This window comes from Sorex araneus, chromosome 6, assembly GCF_027595985.1.
Source record: "Sorex araneus isolate mSorAra2 chromosome 6, mSorAra2.pri, whole genome shotgun sequence".
Classification (NCBI taxonomy): Eukaryota; Metazoa; Chordata; class Mammalia; order Eulipotyphla; family Soricidae; genus Sorex; species Sorex araneus.
In genome coordinates, this window is record NC_073307.1 from 17,798,486 (window position 1) to 17,824,252 (window position 25,767).

The following is a 25,767-nucleotide window of genomic DNA, read 5'->3' on the forward strand; positions in this document are numbered from 1 at the left end:
AAATAAATAAAAATTTGATAACTGTGTAAAGCTGATTTCCTTTGTAATCCAGAATTCTCTGAAATGTAACTGTGTTGACATCTGTTTGGGAACTTCAGAGAATTTCTCTTATATGATTAAAAAGAAATGCATTATTGAATAAGTATAATTTAAGCTACAAATAACTCTTTACACAGAGCAACCTGGTAAACAGGTGAATCAGAGCCAAAGAGACTTATTCCATCTTTAGAACTATACTTCTGTACTTAAACAAGAATGATCTACTTTTCTCATATGGATCAAATTAGCCAAAATGTGCCAAATTTTTGCATCACCTTGTGGTATAGATGTTGCATGGTACCACTTAATATGTCTTCTTTAACATTTTTTGTTTAAGCAAGAACCGCGACTAGCAGATGAGCCCTATTTAATTATTCGTGTTCCAAAGATGAAGTCTTGCTATACAGAACCAGCTCTCACTTTTTCCACATTACATAATCCTCCTCTGTTCTCCAGCATTTCCACATGGCTGTCATGTAAGTAGAACCAGGAGTGTGGTTTGCTTAGTGCTGCCTGTTGATATTGATGGACTACAGAATAGCAGGCCCCTGGTTGCCTAGCAACCAACCAACGTGTCTCAGCCTACTGATCTTGGTATAGGTACCACTTACACAAATATAGCTCCATTATTGAAGTATTGAAGGAATTGTTGTTGACTTGTTCCTGATGACATGCAGCCATATTTAGTGCCTTTAATCTACCTTGATGAAGCTTCTGATCACTCTTAGTTAAAGTAAAATCACAGAACAGTGCCAATAAACTAATCCAAATGTTTTTAGTCACTAACTCTTTGGTTACTGTTTCTGAGGCAGCTTTGAATATACATTCAATAATGAAAAAATCAGGGAATTGTTTATCATTCTAAATAGAACCCTTAAAATGAACTGGGTGCATCTTATTTTTTCCAGCTCTCTTTTGTAACTTTTATCAGTTATCTTTATACAACAATAAGAACAACTAACTTGCTTCCTTGCCAACCATTTAATATTCTTTTCAATCGTCATAAGCCCATGAGAAAGATATTATCATGTTCATATTTTGGATTAAAAAATTTGAAGTTATATGAAATTTGGCTGTTCAGAGAGAAGTATATATGTAGCTAACTATCACAGCTTTGACTGCAATGCAGGCCTGCTTTTTCTTAAAACATTTTAACAGTAAACTGCCTCAAAAACTTAAGAACTAATGACATTTAAGAAAAAAAAACTACTCCTAAAAGCCCATCCTGGTTCCCAAATAAAAAATATCATTACCAGCTTTCAAAATTATCTATATGTAATGAAAACTTACAATGGCAATAATTTGTAACATATCAGTTTCCTGAGTAAACGAGAAGCAGGGGTTGGTAGAGTCCCCCCTTACTACTACATTGCTCACCTCAAGAGGAAATCAAACGCCACCTACCAGGAGCTCAAATTTGCTTACCTATGCTCCCCACTAAGACCTACCATGTGTCGTTTTACATACCTAATCATCAAAATCAGCCTCATCTGACGTAACAACTCTCAAGTTCCAAAGATGGTCTTTGAAGCCAAAGATGTAGGCCCACGGATGTAGGATGTAGGAGAGCACATGCCTTGCATGTATGAGACCCTGGAAAAACAACAGCAATTAATTTTTAAAAACCTCCCAAAGATGGTCTTTGGGTTTTCCTTGAGTTTTTTGTTTAGTTTTGCTTTACTTCAGAAAAGCAAACAACAATTACTGACAAAACGCTTTGATATCACTCAAAGAAAGGGCGTTCATTTCTGCTTTGTGTTGTTTTAGATAATATTGGTTTATGATATTGTAAATTTCAAGTTGACAGCTTTACACTTCAATAATGCTATGGTCCTACCATACACCCACCTCCAAATATTTAATCAACATCCACCATCAAATTTTCTCTTCCTGCTAGTCCCACTCCCACCCTCTTATTCCCTGGGTAACCATCATTCTATTGACAATCTAAGGGTTTGTTTATTGTTTTGCTTTGTATGCTTATTTGCTTAGTTTCCTTATATCCTATATCTTAGCAAACTCACATGGCACTTTTTCCCTTCTATTTCATTCAGCAATGTCTCTTTAAAATTCATCAGATCCATTAATTTTAATACAAATGGTAAGACTGAATCTCTTTCTAATAGTTAAATAGTATTCTCTGTATTTTTGTACCACACCATCATAACCATTCAAACCTCAATGGATACTTAAAACTATTTCCCTGTTTTGGTTATTATAACTGCTGCTTTCATGAAATAGGGCTGCATCACCTTTCCAAAATCATGTTTCCATTTTCTTCAGGTAAAAACCCTGAAATAGTAGTTCTGATTTTGTTATTAAAAAATGGTCATACTGTTTTCCATAGCAACTACCCCAATTCACATTTCTATGAAGTTTTCCTGTTTTAGACAACTCTGGCTTCTGTTTTTTTGAAGATCATTCTCACAGGTGGAGAATGATCAAAAATGATCACGTTGTGGTTTTGACCAACATTTTCCTAAAGATAACCCATAAAAAAAAACATTTTCATGTGTCTATTGGCTAAAAGAAAAGTCTTTTTTTTCTTTTTCCTTTCTTTTTTTTTCTTTTTGGGTCACACCCGGCGATGCTCAGGGGTTACTCCTGGCTTTGCACTCAGGAATCACTCCTGGCAGTGCTCAGGGGACCATGTGGGATGCTGGGAATCGAAGCCAGGTTGGCCGCGTGCAAGGCAAACACCCTACCCACTGTGCTATTGCTCCAGCCCAAGAAAAGTCATTTCTAATACCTTTAAAAGATGTAGGTGAAATATTGTGCTCACTATCATAACAACCATAGTGATGGCTAAGAGATTTAAATGTTTCAAGTGCTTTTATTGTCTAGACACTCGATACGTTGATAAACATTTGTCTATCGCATCTCATTGGAGCCTCATAGCCACCCTGAGCTATAGATACTAGTAATACCCTCATTATAATAAATAAATAAATAAGCTTAATGGGCCAGACACCTGCTAATAAATCCTCAGAGTGAATTAGCATGCAAACTAGTGAAGATCAAATCCCAGCTTTCACTCTTGGCACTCGGCTTCTTCCCTAGGATCTCAAGTTCCCTGAAGGAAGCAGGAGGATATTTTTGGTTCCTCATATTGCTAAAAAGTCATTTTCCTCTCAAGAATGCATTTATTCATGCAGTCCCACTTTAACACCAGGTACAATATTTGGAAGAGAAAGAGCAACTCCGTGGCTTGCAAATAGCCCTGAGGAGCACCCTCTGTGTGTTCACCCAGGAGGGGAGGAAGCTGCCAGTGGGCTCTGCCATGACTCTGCGTTTAGAGGAGAGGCAAGGCTGTGCCAGCGAGAGATGGGAGTTCACTGCCGACCCACCCCATCTACAAAGCGCGAGTTGGCAGGCGCTTGGCTGGCCCTGTTTAGCAGTGCCAAAAGCAAGACCCAAACTGCCCAGTACCACAGAGCACACTTCCTGCTCATGCAAACCACTATGGCTTCAAGTGGAATGAAAATGATCCTGGGAACGCCGACGCTGTTACTGTGAAATCATCCGTACTTGACGCCCTGAAGGAGGCTGGAAGGTTCCAGAGCTGTGTGACCAAGATGTGTGTTCCAATCTTTCATTCCCCGCTGGCCAGAAGAGAGAGTAAAAGCACAGAGGGTGACATGATATTTCTGGGACTAAAGCATGCCCTTTGCTGCGGTGCTGTTTTGAGATGCAAGAGGCAGATGACCGGTTGCATTAAAACTGATACAAAACCGAAAAGCATTTCTGAGTGAGAACTAGGGAACTCCCTGATTTAATTAGATGTCCAGAATGTAACTGCTTGGATTTTGTACCAACAACTTTGTTATTCAAAGAAATTTCATGCCTCTTCCTTGACTCTGCAATTTCTTTTTTTAAGATAAGTGGTTTCAAATGTGTCTCTGGCTCCGAGGAGGTGCTTGAAGGGGTTGCTGGTCTGCAGTGTAGGAGTGAACCTCCGGGCAGTAATAATTACAACTAAGGCTATAACTTCTTGTGTTACATGATTTATTTCTAGAAATCTGTAACTCCCTTTCCATGTGCTATGAGTGCTAAGGACTTCTCTGGCAGCTGCATTAGCTAGAAGGATCTTTAAGACTGATGTTTAGGTGGATCAGCATGGAAAGTATCATGCTAAGTGAAATGAGTCAGAAAGAGAGACAGACATAGAAAGATTGCACTCATCTGTGGAATATAGAATAATAGACTATAAGACTAACACCCAAGAATAGTAGAAATAAGTACCAGGAGGTTGACTCCATGGCTTGGAGGCTGGTCTCTCATTCTGGGCAACTCAGAGAAGGGAACACCAAGTAAAATGTGGTCGGAGGTCATGCGGGGGGGGGGGGGGAAAGGTGACGCATGCCGCCGAATGTAGACTAGAGACTGAACACAATGGCCACTCAACACCTTTTTGCAAACCATAACACCTAATCAGAGAGAGAACAAAAGGGAATACCCTGCCATAGTGGCAGTGTGGGGTGGGGGGAGACGGGACTGGGGAGGGTGGGAGGGACGCTGGGTTTACTGGTGGTGGAGAATGGGCACTGGTGAAGGGATGGGTTCTCGAACTTTGTATGGGGGAAACATGAGCACAAAAATGTATAAATCTGTAACTGTACCCTCACGGTGATTCACTAATTAAAAATTAAAAAATAAATAAATAAAAATTATTTTAAAGTTAAAAAAAAAAGACTGATATTTAGGGACTAGAGCAATAGTGCAGCAGGTAGGTCATTTCCCTGCATGATGCCACCGTGGGTTCAATCTTCCTGTACGGTTCCCCAACCACTTCCAGGAGTAATTCCTGAGAGCAGAGGTAGAGGTGTGACCCGAAAAGCAAAAAGATAAAAAAAATTTTAAAAGACTAATGTTTAACCAACTGCATTCTCTGCCCACCTCATTGGACAGGAGGCCCAGAAGGACCTGTTGATCCACAGAGGATTGGTGAGCTGTGGGCCTTCATCTAGTTCCCATTTCTTTCCAGGTCTCTGATGTACTTAGAGCCTCTGGTTTTCTTATCTGTAAATTAGGAATGAGACCACTAATCGAATGAAGCAAGTAGTTAGCATTTTATACAACGTGTGCTGCACTTTGTAAACGTACGAGGGCAAGTGGTTGCTCTGTTTTATTAGACTCTTCCTAAAGTTTTCATTTACCAATGACCAACAATGCACTTTATAACACCCCTTCCTCCCTCGCATACAAAAATTACAGCATTTTTTCATTTTAAAGCCAAGCATCTTTCACCCACTCAAATCTCTACCGAGTTTGATTTTTAAATGTTTCTTCTATTTAATTTCTGTTCTTTATGCTGTGTGCATGAGGGACCCTGGAAAATGTTTGTCTTTTATTAGACACTTAATGCTTGCAGTGCCACTCTGTCTTATGTAATATGTCTCCAAGTCATTATCCACCTCTACCCTCAAGAGGAGATACCACATTTTTAGTGCAATCTGCAAGCACAGCCCGTGCTATTCATTATGTCCACTTCTCTGACTCAAAGTCCCATTTTTCCAGTATTATTTTGATTTCCTTTCAATTCGCTTTAGTTTTGCCCTCTATACATTTTCCAAAATCCCTCCCATAACCTTTTTATCCAAAAACATTTTTTTTAACTCTTTGCATGTCTTTGCTGCAGAGATTCTTACTGGGCAGAGAAAACCAACAGTCTTTTACAGACACATTAGCATTCTCTGGGGATATGAGGGTACGTTCCCTATGAGAAAGGAAATTAGAAGCAGAAAGGGGTTGGCCTGTGAGGATGAGGCAACAGTGAGAATACAGAAATGGAAAAAGTCAGATGACCACTAAGTCCGAATTCAGAGTCCTTTGCAAGCCCCACCCCCAAGCAAGCAGGAAGCCTTGAATTCCTCATAGACCTGAGGAGGCTGGATATGGGATGAAGCTTCTCCGATTCTGGCAACATCCCATACCATAGGTGGGACAAAAAAAGATAGGATCGTCTGGACCATAAAAGAACTCCAGCACGAGAGTGGAAATGCTGAAGCAATTATGATGAATCGATGATGGGCATTTTTTTGATCTGTTGACTCAAGAAAGGGAGGATCCCGATCATGACTGAGGTCAGGCTTCCTGCCTTGCCCCACGGGTAAGATGGGCACTGAGAGTCAACGTTTTATTGAAATAAAGCATGGGACAGAGATGAATCCTGCACACAATTTGTACCCCCAAGTATGCATTCAAATTTAGACTCATCCATTGACAACCAATGGTGAGGTACCAATGTGCCTTTCAGTATAGGGTTGTAGCACGAAGGGAAAAAAAGAGAAATGTGGACACACACCCCTCAAGGGTGACACATTTTCATCCGAGGCCCCAGACTAGTCCTCCAACCAGATAGAAACTCAGCCAATATACTTCCAATAGCCAAAATACTATCTCTTCAAAAAATATCACTTCCTTACCCCCAAGAAATTCATCCAACATCAGCCATCTGTAATTTTCCAAAGCCAAGCCTACTAATCAGTGTCAAAACTAGAATGAGAGGAAACTTTGTGAAGAAACACCCTTCCACCCTCTCATGTCAGGAGTGAAAAATGATCAGCTTTCTTTTCTCTGCTTGTTCAAGGGAGGGAATCAAGGCAGATCATGATGCTAAGTCTCAAGTATCCCAGTTTCCAGATGCTTTTATAGTTCCCCAGCCATCCCATCAAGCTGAGTTACAACCCCATTAAAATGCCACTCTCAATATATATATATATATATATTTTCGTCTAATCCCCTTATGCTCCAATGCCCTGGCTATCATGGATATATCAGGAAACTCCTCTATGCAAAGGATTCGATTTGGGTTTGTTTTGGCTGAGAAGAGGAAAGCAAAACGAGGAAAAGAGAAGAGACTCGGAAAGAACAGGAGCTGCTGGCTTTGTGGAGCCACAGACTCATTAACTCAGCCTCTCCTCAGCAGCTGGTCCTTCAGGTCCCTGACGTTTCAGGCAGCCGCTGGGTGGGCCAGTGAAGTGCCATTGTCAAGGGAGCCATGAACAGACTGAAGGAGTACCCATTAGTCACTGAGTGGAGGAAAGGAAACCTGTCCACCAGGCTTCTCGATGGGGAGAGGGAGAGATGGCAGCGGATCAACCCAGAAGATCCTTCACGGACATTTAAGAAAAGAAAATATTTCACTTGGTATTTTTGATTCGGAGATTTTTATGCGTTCGTGGAGCTGGGTTGGGGGCACTGCCCAGCAGTGCTCAGGGGCTACCGGATTAGTGATTGAGGGTCACTCCCAGGGCTTCCTGCTGGACTTTGTGGTACCAGGGATGGAACCCAGGCTTCCCACATGCAAAGCACGCACGCCAGCCTGTAGGTGGAGGAAGCTCTCTGTCCCCTGCCAAACAGATACTCATAAACGCTAAGGTTGTATTGCTTCCCCAAGCCAAAACGAACGAGGCTTGTTTTTGCAGAGATAAAAAGAAAAGGCGATGCCAAGAAAGGCACCTTCCCCCACTTTGTGCTTATCAATCTCTCTCACACGGGCATTGTTCTCTCTGGTCCACACAGTCCTCTGACTGGAGGCAGGCAGCTTTATGTAAGAATGCTAGAGTATTCTGGTGAGTCTGCACACGACTTTGCTGAGGAAGGAATTGGAGGAGGAGGAGGAGGAGGAGGAGGAGGAGGAGGAGGAGGAGGAGGAGGAGGAAGAGGAGAAAGGAAAAGAAACTCAAAATTTTCCACTTGGTGTTCATCCCTGCATAAATCTCACTAAGCCCAGAGGATGCATCTCAGCCCTTTGTATCCCCAGAATAGAGCCCACAGCTCTGCCTGGTAAGTGTGAGTGAGCTGGGCACACCCAGCAACTCCAGGCTCTGAAGACATCTGGCAGGGTTCAGGGACAGATAGGCGGCTGTGTTTGGTGGCAAAGAGCAGCTGGTCTCCTTGAGGTCACTGGCTTTCCTCTTAGAGTCACCATGATTTTTTTTTTTTGAGGAAATCCAGAATATTAACAGTCTGACTAATTAAGGGTTTATTAAAGAGACATCCAAGATCTCATATGTGATGGAAAACTACAAGATTGAGGTGCACAGTGAGTTGGTGTTGCAGAATTAACTAGATTTCTTTTCTGGGCAAAGTGAAGCAGAGTAGGAACTAAAAAATCAACTAGAAAACCTGCATCTTGAATGAGCATCCAAGCATGCCTGTTGTTTCCCTAAGTGGCAAAATGAAGAGAGGGAGCAGTAAGCTGGGACACGTGCTCACACACACACACACACACACACACACACACACACACACACACGGAACATAGAGCAAACCTGTGTCTGGAGGAACGCATGGGGTCTCCTCCCAAACGTTAAGATACTAAACTTTACAATGCAGAAATCAAATGAAATCTATTGCCGGGCTCCCTGACAAGGCTCAGAATGGGCGACCATCTCTCCTACCAGTAACTATAAGTATCTCTTATGGCCATGACACCCCCAAATCCCGCCCACCTCAGCCCCCTGACTGAGGGGTAACATCCCTGACAGCGATGCTCTCTTTCTCATTGAATCCCTAAGCCAGAGAGGGAGGTTATTAATGTAATCAGTGCCTGAAATCCCATATGAACGTCTGAACTCTCGCAGCTAAGCGTTTGGGATGATGAAGAATCATGGCACAGTAAAAGCTATGCAACCAAGTCACATTACTTTTTCATTTGTTTGTTTTGTGACCACACCCAGCTGGACTCCTGGATTCCTCCTAGCTCCGTGCTCAGGGATCACACCTGGTGGTATTCGGCTATGCTGGGGATCAATCCTAGGTCAGCTGCATGCAAAACAAGTGCCTTATGGGCAGGACCATCTCTCCAATCCCACACTCATTTTATTACAAAATTCAGATGGACAGTTAAGCTGCCGGCTAGAATGAAAACATGACAGTGGAAGGGTTAATTGACATGGTGGTCCTCCATATGTAATCCTGGGCCAGCAAGATAAGAATCGCCTGGGCAAATGTTTGAAATTCAAATGATTTGGGTCCCTTTCCCCAAATGTTTCTGCAGAAGTAAGAGAGAGTGCAGCCTATAGTATTTGCAACAGAAAGTCCCTTACCCCCATGACTCTGATACAGGAGAGAGTTTGAGGACCAAAGGACGAAGAGATGAAGTAGAAGTGTCACACAACCTTAGGGGAGTGTGGTCTCTGGGGTTTCGTATGAGTGGTCCCTCCAGCAAGATTCAGTCCTTTCCCCAGGTACCACTAGAGAGACTTTTCTTTGTTTCCTCTGAGGAGCGTTTACAGATGCAAAGTCGTCCAGCTCCATTCCAGACCAATCTCTAAATGACTCTGCTCAGGTTTTCAGACTCAGCCGTAACTCCAGAGGACAAAGGTCTCAGTGTGGAGGGCGTTGGAAAGAATGTGCTGAGGGCAATAATCTCAGACATGTTCATCGTGACACAGAGCTCAAGTTATGCTCCTGTCTTAGCTTGGTTTTTAAAGACAGCCACGTCCTCTGGAACAGTCTGAGAATGTGGCTCTTCTAGGTGGGATGAGGCTAACAACACGACGAAGCAGAATCTGATCTGCTCCAGGAGACACAAGGTTTTAGTCCACAGACAGGAGGCACCCAGGAAACAATGTACAATGTTCAGTTTTCCTGATTTGGATTCTTGGGCTCCTTCTGACAGTGACAGGCCAGGAAGCAGCTGCTGAATTTGACACTAAGGACAAAATACCACCCATAGTGTAGGGAGTACTTTCGACAGCAAGATGTCACACAAGCGACTATACCGAAATCCCCACGCCCTTTGTTATGGCTTTCAATGCCCCGTTCCTATTTGGCAAAGCCCAGTGAAAATGTAGGCTGCACAGAATTTGTATATGGGAAACACTGGGAGGCTGCAAAGAGTCAGAGCACTGCCAGGAAGTGGGCGTCAGATAGGACGGCTGAACTGAAATTGAAACAGCACTGTAGCACTGTCATCCGTCCAGTTGTTCATCAATTTGCTTGAGCGGGCACCAGTAAAGTCTCCATTGTGAGACTTGTTGTTACTGTTTTTGTCATATTAAATAGGCTACGGGTAGCTTGCCAGGTTCTGCCGTGCAAGCGGGATACTCTCTGTAGCTTGCCAGGCTCTCCGAGAGGGATGGAAGAATCGAACCCGGGTCAGTCACATGCAAGGCAAACGCCCTACCCACTGTGCTATGGCTCCAGTTGAAACATAACTCAAACATAATTTTATATAGCCTGTGTTTCCCTGTTTTCCCGTTCAGGGAGTTAGACTTGTTTTAAATCCATCTGTCACTGTCACTGTTATCCAGTTGCTTATCAATTTGTTCAAGGGGACACCAGTCTCCATTGTGAGACTTGTTGTTACTGTTTTTTGGCATATTGAATACACCCCGGGTAGCTTGCCAGGTTCTGCCGTGTGGGCTTTAAATTCATCATTTAAATTTATAGTTTATGGAAATAATTTTCTTTAAAAAAATATCTGAAAAGTCCTTGTTCAAACTGTTGGTTCTATTCCATTTGAAGAACCTCAGCAAATGTGGTTAGAGGGTAGAGTGAATTCAGATTGCATTTGCCCATCTCCACAGGTAGACATTGCCTTTGTCAGACAAGCCTTATGCTTAATGAACAGTGAACAGACTGCTGAGATGGTGAACACATGAAGCTGCCTTCATGTTACTCCAGAAAGTTCACTGAGATGCAGTTTGGCCTGGGAAGGACGTCATTCTCAAGGAGACGGAGTTCTCTGCCTTCTTGAATTGGGCCTTTTTTTTGGCCTCATGGTAACAGCATAAAGTAGTTACACTACCAACATTCCATTCATGCTTCAGACAAAGGGGGGAGGGTGGGAAACGTGCAAGCAAAGTTCTGCTTGCATCTCATTGGCAGAGCTGTCCTGCGGCCATACCTGCCTGCAAGGGAAACTAGAAAATCAGATTTTTGTTGTTGTGGGCGGTGGGGGACACTTTTTAAACCTGTGAAGGAGAGAAAAACAATGGATCCATTGTCTATTTAGAAAACCGTAGAAGAAAATTAGTATGTGCTTAAGCAAACATTGGGAAAGGCCTCTCGTGGTCTAAGTTTATATAAGCAACTAGTCGTGATACAACATGATAAAGACTAAGAGCCAAATAGTCAAGGTTGCACCCCCAGAGGGCTGCAGGGAAAGTTGAATAGACTAAGTCAGTGCTTCTCAAGCTTGGATTGGATTTTTGGGAAGCGCCATGATGAACGACTGCTTCAATGGGGCACCCTCAGTCTTGAATGCTCTTCACTCTTCTTTTCTCTTGATGGATTTATGATTCTGTTAATTATACTTTTCATGGATTCATCATTCCAACACCACCTGCACTACCAAAGAGCCTGCTTTCCTCCACCAGTGTCCCAAGGGCCCTCACCACACACCCCCATGTAAGCTCAGTTCTGTAGAAAAAAAAAAATCTTTTCTGATAGCAAGTAATTTGCTTTAATAAAACAATACAACTGTGTGGATGGGTACACAGACTGGCAGATAAATAGGTGGTCACAAAATTAAAAATAATTTTAATCAACTGTAATGTAAATTAATAGGAAGTTTTCCAGCCAATTATCAATAAGCACCAAATCAATGTGTTAGTTTTTCTCTCTTATGATCATTCCTTTCGACATTGGCACTGTATTCTAGGAAACAGGTGTGATTTATAATAATTGACCAAAACTTACCATTATTAGTCTTGAATGTAATAAAACAAAGGAGTAATACTGTGCTACATGTTCAAAAACAAGCTTCATTGCTTGAGTCACTCTTCAAATGGTCAAGGGGACAATCTATAAAGATTATTCTTTAAATTCTGGGGAATCTATGAGAGCATAACTGTAGTTTAGGATGATTGGCCAGAAATGTTGTGACCAGGAAGGAACATCAACCAGAGAGATGCACTGACCATAAAGGATCTGAGAGACTGAAAAGCCACTGTGAGTGCATGAGGCTGAAATTGCCTCTCTGGGGACTCCATGCTGAAATGACTCCACATACAGAATGGTTAGAATTTCTATTTACAGCAATTCATCCCCAACACTATTATGGGGCCCCCCCTAGAAACTTGTAAGTAGCTCAATGTTCTGGAGTACAGGAAAAGAGAGGAATGGTAGTAGATGGAGATGACCGTCTTTCAAAACTAGATCAGTTGAGCACGTGGAGGTCCACCTTAGCCTAAAAGGAATGGTGAACTACCAAAGTGCAAACAATGGAATGAAGTTGTCATATGTGAATTTTATAGGGTTGACTGTTGACAATGCAATGGACAGGTTCAGAGAATGTTCAGCTGCTAACTTGGAGTTAAGGAGATCTGCTAAGAGTGGGGAGAAGATGAAGCCTGAATTTAGAACAGCACCTTAAGGAAGGGAGAAGTGGAATTAGCTACAATAATTAGCTCAGGGATGGACACTATTGGGTGGAGTAAACTGTAAGATATATGGCTAAGGGTAAAAGGAAGTTGAGATTAGCTCTAAGATGAAGGGGGGGGGGAGTTTGAAGGACATTCACTTGTTAAATGTACTTTTGAAGTCTGGCATTGTTCACAGGCCTTCTGCATTCCTCTGTCATGTTCTTGGCTATTTCATGTATCTTTTCACCTACCAGAACATGAAAGTCTCTAATAATGAACACAGAAAATTTTGGCTTTACCAAAAGGATTAATGATAATACCTCTAGCTTACAGATTTAATACTATTGACTGTGGAATCTCTCAAGAGATGGATGGAGCCCATACTTCAAATACAAAACGATGAGTTTAATCTGTAGCAATCATGATCCCCTGAGTAACACCAAGAAGTGACTCCTGAGACTGAACTGGGAATAGACCCAGACCACTGCCAGGAAGGGCCCCAAAACAAACAAGAAAAACCAAAGACATAAAAAGATTTAATACAGGAACAGAGCAGGTCTTCTGGGAATAAATAATTTAAGATTAATCTTTACCAAGAGAAGAGTTGTTTGGCACTCATGGATTGAGCACTAGCATGAATCTTGATTCACTTTTTCTGTGACCTTGAGCCAGTTCCCTTGGCCTTCCAGTAGTCATAAAGCATGGGAGGAGAGAAAGAAAGAAAGAAAGAAAGAAAGAAAGAAAGAAAGAAAGAAAGAAAGAAAGAAAGAAAGAAAGAAAGAAAGAAAGAAAGAAAGAAAGAAAGAAAGAAAGAAAGAAAGAAAGAAAGAAAGAAAGAAAGAAAGAAAGAAAGAAAGAAAGAGAGAAAGAAAGAGAGAGAGAAAGAAAGAAAGAAAGAAAGAAAGAAAGAAAGAAAGAAAGAAAGAAAGAAAGAAAGAAAGAAAGAAAGAAAGAAAGAAAGAAAGAAAGAGAGAGAGAGAGAAAGAAAGAGAGAGAGAGAAAGAAAGAAAGAAAGAAAGAAAGAAAGAAAGAAAGAAAGAAAGAAAGAAAGAAAGAAAGAAAGAGAGAGAGAGAGAGAGAGAGAGAGAGAGAAAGAAAGAAAGAAAGAAAGAAAGAAAGAAAGAAAGAAAGAAAGAAAGAAAGAAAGAAAGAAAGAAAGAAAGAAAGAAAGAAAGAAAGAAAGAAAGAAAGAAAGAAAGAAAGAAAGAAAGAAAGAAAGAAAGAAAAGAAAGAAGCCCACTAGCCTGTAAATAGTTTTCCAAAGAGACTAAACTCCTAACATCGGTTCTGGCCTAGGACACATTAATCCACGTCATTTGTTCCTCCTTATATGCATCTTTACAAGCTCTTATGTCCCACACACTCAGGCTCTACACTCAGAAAATACATGCTGATAACCCGAACTCCCTGGGTGTCCCAGAGAAATGCCGCTCCATGAAATCAACTTGGAGAAGGGAGAAAAGACAAATCTGGTGATATCAAGTTTCTCAAAGACCCATCATTCATCTCTCAGTATGCCAGAATTTTATTTTTAAAAAGTTAAAGTTTATTTTCATGAATGCACTGAAGATCTCTGGAAATACCATAGATAGTCAGAGCAACCATAATGTTTTAATTTATTGCTTTAGCACATGCAGCTGGAAAGAGAACAGTCTTGGCAAAAAGACAATAAAAAATTTAAATAGCAAATCAGTCAAATTGGAAATTTAAGTAGAAAAGATTCAAAATCCACTAATGTTTTCCCATTTCTATATAGTATTAAGTTGTCAAGTTCTTTTACTTCTTATTTATAATAATCTGAAGTCTCTTTTATAGTAATCTGAAGTCTCTTTTCCATTAATGAGCTTTTCTTTCTCCTCTTTCATATTCAGCTCCAAAAACCAGGCACTGGGACCACAAAAAGCAAGTAAGGCCCTGACCTTCATCAAATTATGGCTCAATCTGGCAAAAAATTGAGGTCTAAAAAAATTTTAATGCATAAGTCAACTAATTTGAACTGTTAAATTTCTAAAGCACCAATTTCTGTTGGAAAGAAAGAGGTGTTATTCCTTTTAATGAGAAATAGTAAATAAACTACACATGTTGGTTTCTGATTAGCTCAGTTCTTCATTTATTTCCTCAAGTTGGAAATCTTGATTAGGCTAAATGTTTAAGAATAAGCTACGAAACTGGAAGAAAGCAGGCGCTATTTTCTTTTTTAGAATGTAGGAGTACGGCTATTTATTCAGCCATTGATTAAGCTGGTTGAATTGTGCATGAACTCCACATTACTTTTTTTTAATTGAATCACCATGAGATAGTTACAAAATTTTCATGTTCGAGATTCAGTTGTACAATGATCGAAAACCCATCCTTTCACCAGTGCATACCTTCCACCACCAATGTCTCCAGTTTATCCCCCCATCCCATCCCAGTCCTTACCCTGCCTCCATGGCAGACAATTTCCTCAATAATTTCTATCAACTTTGGGGCATTATGTTTTGCTCAAATTTTCCCACCACCACTTAAGCCTGCCTGCCAGGGGCAGATGTTAGATCATTTGTCCGTTGCTCACTTTGAATATCATGGGTGCCGAGGCCACGCATTTCTGGAATCCTAGATTATAAATGGTTGGGTTCCAGAGACATTTCTGTAGGGCATCAATCCATTTTGGGATTCAATTGGGCATCTCTTAACCAGGCCTGCTGGTGCACTAAGATGTCAGGCGCTATTTTCTTCTGGGTGGCCCAGTTGTAATTGCCCTCCACCTGCCAATGAGAATTCTTCCAGCACCACCACCCCCAACCACCACCACCAGGTTTAGCTAAACTCATTTTCTTTGAAATCAGAGAGGTGAAGCCTGTTTGTTTTTAATTTTCCAGGGACGTACACTTGATAATGCTACTCTGACTAGATAGATGTGATAAGAGGTAAATGGGTGGTAACAGGGGTAGAAGCAAAGGACCCGAGCATATCAGCAGTGTTGAAGTATATGTATTTGTCTAAAACATAAAGCCAGAAACACTGCAAGCAGGAGACCCAAGCCACAATAATTAACTTTTAAAATATGCCTGCCAAGGAGTCAAGCTGGGAAGGTAAAGGAACCTGGGAACATTGGTGGAGGGAGGGGCACGCTGGTGGTTGGGTTTGGGGTAGAATATTATATGCTTGAAACTCTATTAAGAACAATTTTATAAATTATAGTGCCCTCACATTAAAATCATATATTATTCTAAAATTATTGTAAATCTTACTATAAGCAAAGAAAAGTCTTTTGAAAGGACAAAGAGAATTATATTGACTCAGTGCTTAATTCCTTTCCATTGTTCTTGGAATAAAAGCCCAGAATTCCTGTATAGTCTTGTACCCAAAAAGGTCCCCACACTTGACTTGTACAATATGTCTGTTTACTTTTTACTTTGCACCAAACATATTTCTTTAATGCAATGATCATGAGTATAATTTATGTTCTTTGTAAATGACTCAAAATTATATCTATCTCTCATTAATAGACAGCAAGAGAGTAGTGATCATATATATTTTGGTTTATTATTATATTTTTCTAGTTTCCAGCTTAAATCCTCCAGACATAATTGCACACTCACATGTACACACGAAAACACATATATAAATTATATATATATTCATTGCATGCATGAATGAATAATGAACAGTTGATTGATTGCTCACACATTCTCCAGTACTACTTTTCATTGTTTGAAATGTATTTCAAGGGTTGAAAACTCTACTTTAACTCTACAGCAAATATTAAATTGTAAACATTTCAAGGCTTCAATGGTGCATTATCTAGGTGACCTATGAATGATTTTGTACTTTTACCATGCCAGAAGAGTAGAAAGAGGAGAAACATAATTATGATTTACTCTTTCTAAGACCCTCTGGATTATATTTTCCTGGTGCTGAATAAATCCTTCTCTCTAGAGAAGAGAGATTTCGTTTGTAGCAGTCATGAATTCTACTTTTTATATAGTCAATCATTTCACAAGTCATGTTGTTTACTTCATTTATGCATAGACTCAGATTTTATAGTTAAATAATTTGACCCGCAACATTGTTCTCACCAAGATAAATAAGATACACCCTCAGCTCCTGAAGGAATCAGAGCCCAGCAAGGATCAGTGAGTATTTAAATAATGCAAAGCAATAATATAACATGTTCAAATCCTAGACAAGGAGTAATTGGTATGATAGTTGAGTTCACACTTTTATTTAGGGTTTTATATTAGCAAAAAAATAAATAATTGGTTCCTGAAGATGGCTCAGTGGCCAAAGTACTTGCCTTATAAACGAGAGAACACAAATATGACCTGATACCACCCCCAAATTATACAACTTCATCAGTAAATTAGATTAATAATAACTAGCTAACAAAGCTATGGTAATATATATATATATGCACAAAAGACTGTGTATTTCATATCAAATATATATTTTGATACAACATCCATGTATATAGTACACTTAACTGTCCTAGAACATGGCATGCACACAATAATACATGAGTCATAATAATAGCAAATACACTGAGCATAAAAATATGTATGAAACACTGTGGAAAATCAAATCAAGGGATTTCTGATTCTTCACTGTAGGATAACATTGGGTTTATCCTTCCAGCTTTGCCACAGGGAACTTAGGTTTATCAAGTTACACCCATCACAGTGCCCCTGAGTCACTCCCATTCCTTTGTTTATCTGTAAACTCTTCTCTGTGCTCTCCTCCCCAACCAGTTAACCACCTTTTCCCCTAATCAGATTCTGCTATCTTGTAAGATTAGATCCTTCTAAAGACACTGAACTTGTATTATAAGTTATATGTTTTGCATAGTTTACCTTAAAGCAATGTCCTCTCTGTATGGACACAGGAGGAAAGTTAATATTTTGCTTTTGTAATTTAAGAGTTAATTGACTCCAAATAATATTCACTCCTGGACATCTGCTTTCTTGACTCAGTTTTCTTTAGTTCCTAGCACCCCAAAAGCAGGGTCCCAATGAGGGAACAAATGACCCCAGGACAAGCTGTGAGCTACCCTGGCATGGAAATGGACCAGGCCAAGCATCATAATACTTAACTATGAGTTAAGAGCACTTTCATGCACACACTCTGTCATGACCCAAAAGAGGTAACTGGATAAGGACCCTAATGGGATTAGGAAGATTAACTTGGCCTGAGGACTGTGGTCTGGAATATATATATATATGTCCTCAGAAAGAACCAAACTTTAAGTTTGATATATCTTTTACTGTGCTCATACAGAATGACATTGCTAGAAATATTAGAAGTAGATTTACTACAACTATTTAAGTGGATTACTAGCTGAGGAAAGAAGAAAGTGACACACCCTGGATGGGATCCCACTCTTGAGTGGATATCCTAGTAATCTGGAGTAATCGCCTTAGATGAGATTTTGTCCTTGAGTTAATCTCCTGGAGGAGTAGCCTTACCTCTCTTTGTTGATTTGTTAATGTTCAGCTCCACCTTTGCATCACCACCCTATGTGATTGCTGTGTAAACTAAAACTGTAAGATAGGAGAGGTGAGGAATGATGGGCAAGAAAGATCTAGAAATGAAGAGTGTGTGAGATGGGAGAGCTGAGAGATTGAATAAATGGCAACTAATCAGCAACCAGCTTGGTCCTCGTTCTTCCTTCGTCCATCCAAGGCAATAGCTGTCCCAGTGGAGAAGCGGCTGGAGAGCAGTGAACACATGTGGCAAGAGAGAGAGCCACCCGGAGAGCCCGCGAACACATCCTTTCACTTGCATATTTTTTTACACTTCACGATAAAAACAGATTCACTATAGAAGAGTTTCTAGAGGTTTGAGCTTAATCTTGAAAGGTATAAGAAGCAAGAAGGAAGATTGGTGAGGAGGTATTGTAGGGAAAAAAGAAAACTAAACAAGAAGAGATCAAATCAAGGCATAAGAGTCCAGGAAGAAATAAATGTTATGGTAGCTTGAATGAGAGACTTTGGGGCTGGAGAGATACTACAGTCAGTAAGGCAAGTTGCCTTGCTCATGCCTGCTTGACCCAGGTTGGATCGCTGGCATCATATGTGGTACAAATGGTCCCTGAGCACCACTAGGAATAAACTGAGTACTGTTGGGTGTGGCCTAAAAGGAAAGCAAAGGAAAGGAATGAAGACAGAGAGAGGTTATTTGGTGCTGGAGAGATAGTACAGTGACTAAGCTACTTGCCTTGCTGAGGATTGACCCAGGTTCAAGCCATAGCACATCTTATAATCCTCCAAGCTCACCAAAAGTGATCCCTGAGCACAGAGCCAGGAGTAATCCCTGAGCACCAAATCACCAAATAAACTTTGAATTAGAGGTTCAGCTGAATCAGAGAATCAACTCTGGATCACAGAAATGTAAAATCTAAGCCAAATGTTGGAGCTCTTTTTCTGAGTAGATTTCAAAATGCTGATATAAATTGTGTCAAGTACTTTATAAAATACATACAATTAACGAGGCATTGACTGCATGAGATATAGCTGTTTTGAAAGCTTACCCTTTCTGTGCGGGTATTTATAGAGAGCTTCTAGCTGTTCTACAATCTGTTTATCAGCGACTTCTATAGTTGAAAACTTTTCTTACTGTGTTTTTAACCAAAGCCTGCAGTTGAGCGACACACTCCAAATTCAAATATTAGACCATAAATTTTCTCTTTATTCAGAAGCTACCCTGTTCATCACAACCTTGAAAGAAAAGTTCTTTGAACTATTTCAAAAATTGTTCTTGATAATTCTATTCCAATAAGATATTCTCCTTGAAGTTTGCCTCTTTGCCTTAATGTCTATTTCTGTATTCTCACATCCTCCACTCTGACCCTTTTCATTCTCTTTGTAAGGTTGAGTTCTTTCATGACAGGAACACCCACTTCTGAGACTTTGAGCCCTTTGGTATTTTGCTTGGGTTTGTTTTCAGTCACATATTCCATAAATCATATAATATTTTTGACTCCATTACTATGACACTGACACTTAAAACACAGTTTGCTATTTTATTTTCCTTTACCATTATTCATCAGCCCCTCTGTATGTATTTTTCTTACACATGAACCCAGTACTAAAAATACACATCAGTTGAAGGATCTGCCAAAATACTTAGCAAATGAGTAATCCAAGTTGCCTGACACCAAAAGAAAATGGGGGTGGGGCATGAAATAAATCCAATTGAAACAAATAAAGAAATTTGTCTAGATCCAGACTTCATTTGGACATTATAAGTATATGACAGGTGAAGTATAAAGTCACAGGGTCAATCTGATACTCAGAGGATTCTTGTGCCAATGGTCAAAGATTTCCATCTTTCCCCAGATGTATCTCAACCTCAACCTATGTTCTTGTGCACAACACTTGTTTGCTATCTTGTTCCTGTTTTCTTTTCTTTCTTTTTTAAAAAGTTCTTCATACTCTAATTTTTTATCCTAAAATAATGCATGAAATATGCATAACTTTGGGAAATGTCATACACATGTATATATAAAGTGCTTACTTGTCTTCCCTCTGAAGTCCATAAAGAAAGAATATTTTTGTGCTGTTTCCCACTGTGTTCTCAGCACTGTCACTAAATGAGGGACTTAGGAAAAGAAACTGGTCCAATTTGTTGCATCAGTTTCAAACCAAAGTTCAAAGTCTAAATGTTTGCTTGTATTTCTCCTACAAATGAAATAGCAGGGGTGAGTGTCTGCTGCATGGCTATCCTGTGCCAGCATAGTAATGCAGATACCACACCATCCCATGGCATCGCAGAGCTACCCTGAGGTCTATCCTTGCACTGACTGTGCTGATCAGAGAGTGATGGGAAGTCTCAGAGGTTGTGGAGCTTCGAGGCAGAAGGCCTAAGGGCTAACATTTAGATCTGCCTCAAGACTGCTCCTCAGTTGTTCCCATTGTTGTTCCTTACCCATCAAGTATAGCAACCCACTCTGAATTGTCCAGAGTTTTTACCCCTTTGTTCTGACTCTGGATTGGGGCCAGAGAAAGGACTTGTTGGATTAGAGAGTCGCTAGCTCTCCTCAGATGTTGCAGAGTTACAGAAACAATCACTCAGCCTCCTGCTATTTCTGGCTCTTGTCTATTTCAGTCGTTCACATCTTTGGGAATAAGAGAAACACCAAGACCCCGCTTCCAAAGCCATACAGTCATTCCAAGATTCTTTGTAGGCAGATCTGCAGAAACCTGAGTCATACGATAGAGTTTTACCATCTGACTGAGTCTATATCCTCTCCTTCCTCCTGAAGAATTTTACAGTCCACTGGAAGTATTGGGTCTGCTGTGAGCGCTCCATCCATAAGCTACTCAACAAGGGAAGCGTGCCCTTTGCCTGATCACTGGACTTTTCTCTTCTGGATTCCACGCTAAGCCTCTGCCTGAGATGTTTGAAGCACTTGATCTCCTTTCATTCTGTTCAGTAAGACTTGAGTCGCAGCTGCCATCCACTCAAATAAGGCAGATGGTTACATTTTTTAATTATTTTTTTAAAAAGAATACATCTTTTCAGTTCATGTACATATTTTAATGTGTCTTATCCCACTACATGATTAACAGTGTTTTTCTTGTCTTTAATGGAGTAAATTCTAAAGAATTTGGAAGATATTTTAATTCACTGAGTTTCTCCTGAATTGATCATTTACTCCTCTGTAATATAAACTCCACACCATTATTCAAGATCCAGTAAGTATATAAATTTCACAGTATTTCTCATTATCCAAAGCAGAATTGATAGCTTCATTAAAGTTTGTACAGGCTTCACAATACCACTTGCCACACAAAACAATGCCGATTTAATTAAGACTCCCATTTAATTACCTACCAGTTTAATTAAGAAAGAAAAGAGGGAGGTGGAGAGGGGAGAGGAGGTGGAATCAGGAAGGAAGGAGGGAGAAGGGGAAGGAAAGAAAATTAAAGAAAGTCAGAAAGGAAGGAGAAAGGAAGAAGGGGACAGAGGGAGTAAAGAAAGGATGAAATGAGAGTAAGAGTGGAGGAAGAGACAGGAATGAAAAGAAGTGTTGGACAAAGAACAGGCTCGGGAGAAAGTAAAAAATATATATTATAAAAGGTCCATTCAGCTCCAAACACTGAGTTTATTGATTGCATAAAGGGACAGTCTCTGGGAATACAAGTAAGCATCATGGAGACCAAAGTGCCTGGTGGATGGGGGGGGCGGGGGGGATGGTAGGTTTTCTCAGAAAACTCACCCTTTTACCTGGAATTGGGCCTCCACCCCTTTCTCTCTCCTTTCATGACCAACTTGGAACTGTCACGATGCTCCTTAGGGGAGTGCAGGCCAGTGGAGAGCCCCTGGCCTGCAGATAAGGGGAACTGGGCCAACAGCTTCAGTGTAGGTGGCTAATTTTATTGTGGATAAGGGAGCTGGAGCTATCAGCCGCACAGTAGATGAGAGAACTCAGGGCCTTTCTGCCAGCAGCCCTCCTGTGGGTTGATATTTCTGCTGGAGATAAGAGACAACTTTTGTGTTTAAAGCAGAACAAGCTACTCCACCCAGATTGGGGTAGAGGGGGACACTTACTGTCTCTGTCGGAGGGAAGAAGGAAGAAATGGAGGGAAATAAGAATCTCTGTAAGCAAAGGGAACCTTCTTTTTTTTTTTTCTTTTTGGGTCACATCCTGCAATGCACAGGAGTTATTCCTGGCTCTGCACTCAGGAATTACCCCTGGCGTTGCACAAGGAACCACATGGGATGCTGGGAATCGAACCCGGGTCCGCTGCGTGCAAGGCAAACGCCCTACCCGCGGTGCTATCGCTCCAGCCCCAGCGAAGGGAACCTTCTTTAAAGGCCCTCTCCCCTGCGCGGACTTCTTTAAGAGAAGGGAAATTGCCCGAATTCCCTGGCTGCCTTCTGCTCTGTGTCTCTGGCTTTTCAAGTTGCTGGTTCATGCCTAAGCTAGTCTTAGTCACGTGACCTGGGGCTCTTGTGATTGACTGTACAATCAGCCTGGGAATTGGGGTCATTCTCTCTGAGATCCATGCAAGTGGGGAGCGGTTGGATCCCTAAATACAATTGGAGCTTTGTTAACACGGAAGAAGGAAGAAGTGCCTGTTGGGTAGTGCACAGAATCGGCTACAATTGACACATTTCTTCTGACCTTACCTGATCCTCGCCATCACAACTTGGCCTCCTGCAGCCTTCCAAGTCTGTCGCTGACCTGAGTTTCTTCAATCGTTTCATTATCACATTATCAGCTCCCCTGGCTTCAATTAAGTCAAAAGTTTCCTAGAGTTGGGCAGGTTGGTTTGCAAGGCACAGAATCATTTTACGTACTATACTATGCTATTTGTAACATAAAGTAAAGCATTTAGCATAAGTCAAACACAGTTCCTGTATAGAATCACTATAGACCACCAGCTATGCACAGTTACATATGCTTGGTCACCACCTGTCAAAGAGAAATGACTTGAAGCAGTGAACGTTTTCGAGAAAGTGTCTAGCATGAATTTCTTGCCACTTGGATCTGGGATTCTTGGCAACACCTGATGAGGAAGATTAGCAGTGCCATTTCCAAACAGTTTCACAACTTATCAGTGTGTCTTCCTAGAATCTGCCATGGGTCTCCTTCTGTACTTCTTCCCCGGAAGTTCTTTTTACATAATTACATAAGTTAGATGGGAAACATCTAATACTTACTGCACCCTAGGCTCGGTGGGTCTCCTTTGGATCATCAGGAGACTATCTCTCATCCAACTACAAACTCTTTAAGTCCAGCCATATCAATCACTTAAGGCTAGTCATAGCTCATGAACCACAAAGGCAACATCCATGATCGCAACAAAGTCCCCTGTGCTGAGTACATAGGAAAGGGTCATGGTCTTATTTTACTGAATGTGTGAACAAGTGAATAGCATTTGTCTCCTTTCAGTGCCACATTCTCTTATCACATGCCAGGTTTGCTCTTTCAGCTATGTAACTATGGATAATAAATTGTTGTCTTGTCACAATGCACAGGACTGGGACTAAAGAGAGGCCCATTTAAATCCTGCAGAGAGACTCTCCCAAGCATAGCTTCTATGCACGAGTGGAAATTGTAATGATTTTAAGTTCTGCAACTCTTTTTTTTTTTCTGCTCATTTTTCTGGTGAACAGGCAAGTAATACTTCTCATTTTCATAGAAGTTATCTTTTTGTTTCCATATATTAAAAGTTCTTTAAGCTGTATTTTCAGTACCTCCAAATCCCCAAATTGGAAATAATCTAAATGTGCAATAGATGAAGGAATAAACAAATTATGGTATAGTCAAACAATGAAATAGTAATGATCATCTGTCAGAAAGTAAAAAAGAGAAACTTGATATACATAATACATGAGTAAACTTCAAAATCATCATGATGAGTTAAGGGTGAGCAAGAGCGCAGAGGGTAGGACGTTTGCCTTGCGCGCAGCTGACCCGGTTCAATTTCTCTGCCTCTCTCAGAAAGCCCGGCAAGCTATCGGGAGTATTTTGCCCTCAGGACAGAGCCTGGCAAGCTATCCGTGGCATATCTGTAGCATTTTTGGCATTCAATATGCCAAAAACAAGCAACAAATTTCACAGTGGAGACATTACTGGTGCCCGCTCAAGCAAATCAATGAGCAATGGGATGACAGTGACAGTGATTCATAGAAAATTCTGAAAAATGCACAGCCACTAGTTCCCTCCTGCAGGAATTATCTTGCTGATAATTTTTCGAAAAAGCAGAAGTGCTCAGGAGACCAAAGGTAACAAATACATAATTCAGGTCTTTCCCAGAAGAGAAAGGAGCCAGCAAATGTTCAGTCAGAGAGTTTAATTTTGAGGATGACAAAAGATGATTGGAGGCTGAGACCACATATCATGCGGGGTGCCAAATCCATATCTTTTGGGGGGTGCCTCCCCCCAGTGCTCAGAGGAGTTCCAGGGACCGTGGAGGTCTGGCATGCCATAATGGTTGGATCTCAGCTGTGGTAAGGGCATCAGAGTTATGTCCAGTAGTGCTAAGGAGGAACATGCAATGTTAGGGACTGGATTCAAGTCCTCGTGAGCTTCAGGATGTGCTCCAGCCTTCTGAGCTTTCTTCATGGGCCCTCTAGGTTAATTTCCTTAGGAAAGAAATTATGAGAGGAATTGATTTTATACTCAGGAATCTGGAAAATTGAGATGCAAAATCTAAAACTCATCTTCTTAGAGCTAATGACTGGCTCAGGTATATCTTTATTAGCAAATGACTAAAGATTAAGAGGAAAGGAAGGAAAATATTCTATCAATGCAACTAGTTTCTAAGCTACTTTAAAGTGCTTGAATCAGCACCCTTAAATTCTCTAAAACGTACTGTCACTCACACAAGTCACACTTCACATTGAGGAAAGTGCTCAGGTTGACATGGAAATTTTGCACCTTATGTTATCAATCACTTCATCAGGACACTGAATAAATAATTTGACCAAACTAAATGTTGGTCAAACTAAATATGTTGTCAATGCTGGGAAGTGCTTCTTAGCCCCAACACTAACAGGATGTCACTCTTGTTGATTTAACTAATATAATTGCCTGAAAGTTCCTTTGACCTATAGCAATATTGAGTTGCACTTTGCTCTTTTTTTTAAAGAGTGAGATTCTCATTTAAGAAAGTCATCTTGAGGCACATGGCCAAGGTGCCTGCCATGACCTGGATGAGAGGCATTTAGAACAAGACAAGCTTTAGGATGTGCTTTCCAGAAGAGGAGAAGGATGAGACGGAGCCGGGAATCACTGCTTGTGAGACAGTAATGGTGAAACCTTATTTCCATCCACATCTGAATGCACAGGCAAAGAGATTTGAAGTAAATCAAAGATGATTTTAAGTATCATCTAGCTTTAAATTAAACTGTAATCCAGAGAGTGGATTCTTTTTCAAAGACAAAAGTTCAAGCAAAAGAAGAGGATATTAAAACCTTGTTGCCTCTACACTTTGCAGGCCTAGGAATTCTGACCTATATTAGCTCTGTGGCCTCAAGCTAATAACTTAAAGCTAAGATGCTTGCCTAACTATTCTCTGGCAGAAAGGTTTGCATACAGATATTTATTAAAATCGAAATTTCAATTTTAAAAAGTCTAAAACTAACTTATGGAATTCTGGGTCATTCTCGGGTCTGAAATCTTGAAAATGTGCATTCCAGAGAGTTCTTTGGATGATTCCCTCTTAAATCCCCAGTGCCTGGTACCTAGCAGACACCCAGTCAATATTTCTTTTGATGAAAAATTCCTATTTCTGTGAAAAGAATTTTTAAAAAAACATACTTTGAAAATTTCTGGCAGTGTGTGCAAGAAACAATAGCTACCTTTGGGAGGAAGTGATCAAAGGAAGGACTTTATTTTATATCTTTTTTTTTTAAGGTTGAAATGCTCCATTTTGTGTCTGAAGCACCTTTAAAACTGAGGTGAAAGCCCTGGTTAAAA